The 6,587-nt window shown below is 48.2% G+C and overlaps 1 long non-coding RNA gene across 1 annotated transcript; it reads left to right on the forward strand.

The window, feature by feature from the left end:
- The first annotated feature begins 5,239 nt into the window (after positions 1-5,239).
- Positions 5,240-6,241, forward strand: LOC129643702 (uncharacterized). Its single transcript, XR_008710443.1, has 2 exons — positions 5,240-5,356; positions 6,137-6,241. It is a non-coding gene; the product is annotated as an uncharacterized LOC129643702 (long non-coding RNA).
- The last annotated feature ends 346 nt before the right edge of the window (positions 6,242-6,587 follow it).

Here is a 6,587-nt window from a genome sequence, read left to right on the forward strand (position 1 = left end):
TGTTATCTGTTTGGATTTCAGCACCCAAGACCCATAAATAGAGATGGATGTCAAGAGAGAAAAAGGGATAAATATAAGTTATAGATGGAGTTGAAATAAATAGAAGAGGTGATTGATGAGAGAGAGACTAGAAAACCAAAAGGCATGTGAGAAAATAGATGAATGAGAAATTATGGAAAGTGAGGGCATGGGGAGGCAAGAAGTGGTTAGAGTGAGAGTTTCCAGCCGGATTTCAGGCCAACTCCCCTATCCCCTTAGACCAGCGCTGCTCCTCACATATCTTCCCAGCCTTGCTGGGGTTCCAGGGAAGCATGGACCCTGTGCCAGTCATCTGGCCCAAAAGCCCCCTACTCCTCACAGCCCAGGCCGCCGGAGAGCCCTGCAGATCCTGGCTTGCTGGCCTGAGACCTAGAGTGATGGACCCGCTCTAGTGTGGACCCCTCTCTGTTCTGCTTGATTCTTTCTCTTCCACCCTTCCTTCCTCCAGCTCTTCTCCTACCACCACCTGCAATCCTGAAATGCCCACTCATTTGATCTCAATCAAGGAGTCAGATCATTCTCTGTCTTTTCTGCAAATGATAAAAATGGGACATCCAAGATTGAAAGCAGGACCTGACAGGACCAAATTCCCCTCCAGAGGGAAAGTTACATGGTGGATTATGGGGAAAGTGTACAGGAGAATTAAAAGGCTGTGTAAGTGCAAAGACAGTTGTGGGGTCGGAGTTTTCTTCCCCAACTGCTGTCAAAACAGTAACGTACTCAAATGAGAAGAATGACAGTAAACAGGTATTTATTTCTTCAGATGGAAACTTGCACAAAGTCCCAAGTTAAATAGACCAGAGACCCTGAGTACTGTGGAAACTGAAATTCAATGAGGGTTTGAGAAGTGTCTTTTCAGGTAGAACTGAGAGAAGCCAGGAGGGGAGTCAGGAGACCCCATACTCTGCACTGGGAGTAACCTAACAATTCAACCCCCTCCCTGGCTACAATTGCTCTGTTCCTTTCAAATGAAGAGACTGGTCAGTAAACCATGTTGAGTCTTCCCTGTTTTACTGTTCTAGCCCAGAACAAAGAAAGAGGGTAAAAGAGTGACTCCAGCCCAAATCTATTGATACAAGGATGATCGGGCTCAAGTGGGGGTCAAATGGGTACTTTATGCCAATGGTGCCGGTTCATTAGAACAATGTTGATAACCCAGTGAGTGCGGTTCTGGTTGTCCTCAAGTCCAAACTAGGGGAAAGAGAAGACTGGGCAAACAGAAATGAGGCAGAGAGATGGGAATACAGACAGACCAGAGGAAAAGTGTAGTCAGGCAGAGAATAGGTAATTTTGCACCAAACTCTTCCCTCTCTATGGGACCACAGGCACATGGGCGGCTTGTCCCTGCGCTAGGGTCTTCTACCATCTCCAGTTTGCGGCCCGTCCCCTTGTGATTGCAGCTCTGATGCAGGAGATAGATGGGCTCCAGATTAGACATTTACAATGGGCCTCCTGTTTACATTTCATGGGGCATGAAGATGTGGGCTTCAGGCTGGATACTTACAACTGATAGCATTTCCTGAGATGAGATAGGTGGGCTCCAGTTAAGGCATTTACAATCAGCCTCCTGTTTGTCCTCTGAAATGGAATTAACAACAGAAACAGGGTAAATAGCCAGTGTTTGTCTCTTGTAAACACCTTAACGTAATAGTCATGGCAATAGTCAAGGTAATAGTCATGGCAAGAACAAAGAGGGGCAAAACCCTACTTGAGTAAAGGATTAAGGAACCTCCACTCCCTCCTCCCCCGACTTTTTGGGACAAGGAAGAGACTACACATGCACAGAAAGAATCCTTGTGGGTCATAAGTCAAGGGATAACTCCAGCCATAATAATTCTTGCTCCTCCCAAAAGCCTTCACTTTGAGATCCATCTTGGCTGAGAGGTGCGTACACACCCAGGGAAGGGTTCCAGAGTAGCTCAAGCCTGGAAAAAGAAACCAGATAATTGACCTGAAGGAAGACAAAGACCAAGAAGAGCTGACCTGTATAAATGACTTAACTACCTTTTACTGCGCTCCTCCTCATCAGAGGGGACACCCACACCCTTTCTCTCCTGATGTGCATCTCCGCCTTGTATCTTAGCTAAACAAACCATTTCTCTGTGTCCTGTCCTTCCCATTTCACAGGACAAACACAACATAATTTGTTGTGTTATGTCTCAAGTAATAAACTTTGTACCTGCATTTACAGTTTCTGCCTCCGTGATAAATGCATTTTTCACTCGGGGCAAAGAGCTAGGGACAAAAGCTTCTAGCCTCTAGCCCTTGCTGCTCTAGTGGCTAGGATTCCTGGTTTTTATCCCAGGTTTAATTCCTGGGCAGGGAATAAAGATCTCATGCACTTCATGCCCCTGCTCACTGCTGCCTCACCAAGATCAGTTTTATTTTTAGTATCAGTTTATTAGAATATACATATTTACAAAAAGCTACACAAAGCTCTAACACTCTCAAAAGAATTTGTATTACCACAGCATTTACATTAATTTGAGAAATAGTAGTGCTTTTATATCTAAGAAATATTTATTTACATTTCAGGCAGAGTGATAAGCACTCAGCATACAGTGATGAAGGAAACGGACCTCCCAGTCTTGCTGACACAATGTTAATAAAATAATCACAGAGATAATTAAGATTTCAACAGTGTCAATTGCTGCTGAGGAGCAGAACATAGGGCAATGTGGGTACATGATCAGGGGATTTGCCTGAGTGAAGGGCAGGGAAGACTTCACCAAGGAAATCCCAAAGAGCTGAAAGCTGAAGAAAGAGCATTAAGAGATAATTAGGTGAAGAGATGAGTGAATTTCAGACAGAGGAGATAGCATGGGCACAAAAGCCTTTGTCGTCATCCTCTTTGCCACTCTTTCTCCTAAACTATTAACCATGACCCTGTGAAGGCAGGATCTGCTTCTGGTTATCTCTAAGCTCAGTGGAGGATCCAGTTCTTGCAGGCACTCAATAAATCCTTGAATTGAATTAAACTAATTATCACATCCCAGTTAGACCTACCCACCTATTGGGGCCTTTGCTGACCCCAGGGCATCCTGCCCTGCCCTTGTGAGCTTGGGCACAGGGAACTCTCAAGGACTGCACAGTTATGAGCCATGTTTCAAGTGGTTTGTGTAGCCTCGGCCCTTCTGGCCTGCGGTAGATACTGTCTGCAGGCTGGTGTCAATTTTTGCCAGGCGTGCTGCAGGCAGAGCCGAAGCAGCGTGCTCTTTAGAGGCTGCTCTTGCAAATGGTGACCAAATGATGCCATCTGGGAAAAGGCTTTGCTTAACCAAGCCCAGAGCAGCTTCTGCCGTGAGCAGATGCTCTGACCACCGACAGGCGCCTGTCTCCCACCACCTCCGCCTCGGGTTTAGACAGAGCACCAGAGTCCCAGGGATGCTGGAGAGAGAGGCACCAGCGTTGACCTGGTCCTGCTGCAAATGAGAACCTTCTGTTACTAAGCATTTGCACCTGTGGCTGAGGACACAAGGGTGCTGTCTGCCACAGAGGCCTATACAAGTCAGTCAGTCACTGGAGCTGGGTGAAAAAGCACAGATTACTTTTCCCTTGACTGGGGAAGGGAGGGAGCAGGTCGGAGCTTGTCCTTTTTGCTCTGAGCCCTCCGGGGATGCCACCAGGCGCAGCTGTCCCTAACTGGGTGGAGACAAGCAGGGCCCCCTTCACCTTGGAGGGGTGGGAAGGTACCATGATGGGATGGGGGGAGGAATACATACCCTGGCTTCACACAAGAATCCCAGGTTCCCACAGGCCTATTTGCTCCCACTGGTAACAGTGTGCTCAGCCCATGTCACCTGATAGCACCTAGTAACTCAGGACTGTTATCAAGACTTGAATTCACCGGAATCCACAGATGGCCTGTACTCCTGTGATCCAGGGCAGCCCAACCTCCAGTTCCTCCCTATGAGCTGCTGCGGAGCCTCAGGCTTTAGCCTGGCATTCAGGCTCTTCGGGTGGAACATCATCTCTCTCAAACTCCCTTCAGGCACCTACTTCTCAGGCAAGCTGGACCACGTCCTCCTTCGCAGCCTATTCCTGCCCCATTGCTCCTGCAACCTGGAGACCCTTTCCGGTCTATCCCAGCATGGTCCAGTTCTACCAGCCCCAATTCGCTTTCTCCACAAGACCTTCTGTGATGGATCTCTAGAGTTAGAAGGGACGTTTCCCATTTCTCAGCTCTCAATGACGTTGCTAACCCCCTGGCCTGTCTCATGGCTACTCGTGCACTTGTCTGATCAGCCTCTGGGTTGATTTCTGAGAACCAGAAGCCTGTATCATCACGCATCTTAGCTCTCCCTCCAACTCCCCTGCACCCAGAACCAGCACAGTGTCTAGGCCATCCCAACAACCAGCTATTGTTGGGGTGACCACTGGGGGTCCAGTGGGCCCAGAGATCTCCTGAAATTCAAGAAACTTGCTTAGGACAGTTACAGAAGTCCTGCCCTGCAGTCTTGAAGTCCTACTCCCAGAGAAGATGGAGACTTTCTTGCCTGCAAGCGGGCAGATTTGGGGGTGATATGCAGTGTTGGCTGGGCTGTCAACCCTCCCCAGCAGTCATTATTAATCCCTGGAAAGGCTATGCTCAGGTCATTTTTCAGGGAAAATGTATCACCCAGGCCAAGGCTGGCTCTTGGCAGAGGCAGGAGCTACAGAAGCCAAAGGCATTTGTCAGGAAGGCAGCCATCATAGGAAGTCTTTTACTGTTGCTTCTCTGGGGGACTAGCAGCTCTAAACTTCCACCTTCAGCCTCCTTTGCTTTCCTTTTTGATTGAAAATCTTCATTGTGGGCAGATGCTGGACCTCAAACTACCCTTCTGAAGTCTGATGGGAGAGCAGGGAGCAGCACTGAGGAGGGGGAGCAGCTGGCCTAGAGGATGAAGCTGGGGGACAGGGCTCTTCATCTTTTCCTCTTGTAAAGTCCTTCTTTCCCCTGCCAGTTCCCAGGGCATCTGAGTGATGCAGGCACCCAAGATACTGATAGCCTTCCATGCCCAGGCGCTAAGTTCTGCACTCCATCATCTCATTTTAATCCTGTCTGCAATATTGTCAATTCATTTCTCTTTTCATCACCATTTAATAATCAGAAAATCAGAGGCACAGAGAGGTTAAGTAATGTGTCTAAGATCACACAGTTAATAAGTAGGATTTGAACCTAGGACTATCGATGCCAAAGTCAGTATTTATTCTGCTGTTTCTGCCCAGTATTCAAAACTCCACTGATGGCAGCTGGGAAAAACACATGTGCAGCCCTGAACAAGTCACCTCAGCCTCCTGGGCCTGCCTTCTCATCAATAGAAAGGAGGTGATATTGGTAAGTAATTGAAGTGAGAATTCATGAAGGGAATTTTGCAGAGAGCTTGGAGGAGTGAGGGACAGAACATAATTGCATAAAGGCATTGTGGGCAGGGGCAGGTACCAGAGTCCAGAGGTGCTGAGATTTTTCCCAGGGGCCACGGTGGAGAAGTAAAATGTGATGGCAGGGCCGCAGCCAGAGTCAGGGCCTGCGGGCTGGCGCACTGATAACCGAGGCCTTGGCTGGAGCGGCGGACGGTGTCAGTGGGCGTTCCTCCTTGCCTCCCAGGACTTGGTGTTCCATTACTTATAAGTAACCGAATTAGGCAATAAAATAAGCAAGTTCAAGTCTTAGCATTTCTCAGGAGAGAGACTCACTTTTGTGGTTGAAGCTCCCAGCCCTCTGTGGCTTTTACCCAGCATTTCATGGCTTTATTCAGCTTCTATCAAACCCAGCTGCTGGCTCCTTTTTCCAGTGTCCCTGGAATTCCATTTTGAATTCCTGGGTGAGGCAGCCAGCACACCAGCGACAGACAGTGGTTCATTTGGAAAAGATCTGATCTGGTCCACCACCATCCTCCTGCCCCTGGGACTCAGATTTGGGTTTGGTGGGTAGAAATGTTTCCCTAAGCCTGAATGGACAAATAGACACAGGCTGACTGACTCGAAGCTTTTCTAGGTGACCACTTGGTTCTAATAGCAAAGACTGATGCCTGGAGAATTATTGGAGCTCTGTGTCAGAGGTGATCCCAAACTTCATGGAGTTTGACTCCTGTTCTGTTTTCTGTCCTCTTCCCAGCAAGTGGTTGTCAAGCTTCTCCTTGGATGCCTTCACTGATAGAGAACTCCCTACATCTCTAGGCCAGCTCAGATGGAGGTGGCAGCTTTCCAGTGTTTTCACAGCCAGACCCTAACTGCTCCAGCAGAAACCCCCTACCATGAAAATCAGAATTTGAGAACTAGGATCACCTGCTCAGTGAATTCCAAGCCAGGGGCTCAGCAGTCAGGTCATATGTGTCAGCTCTGAGGGGTCCTTGGAGATGAGCTGGTCTGACTGCCTTATTTTATGGAGATGGATGCAGGCCCCCTAAGAAGCATTATTGGTGGTAGTTCCTCTCTCCTTCTAATGACAGCTGACAGCAGTTGAGCATTTATTCTGTCCAGGAGCACTGATGAATGCTTGCAGCTGCATTATTTCATTTAGCTGCTATTAGGTGCTTGAAGGGCTTCCCTGATAGCTCAGCTGGTAA

Source organism: Bubalus kerabau, chromosome 2 (assembly GCF_029407905.1).
Source record: "Bubalus kerabau isolate K-KA32 ecotype Philippines breed swamp buffalo chromosome 2, PCC_UOA_SB_1v2, whole genome shotgun sequence".
Lineage (NCBI taxonomy): Eukaryota > Metazoa > Chordata > Mammalia > Artiodactyla > Bovidae > Bubalus > Bubalus kerabau.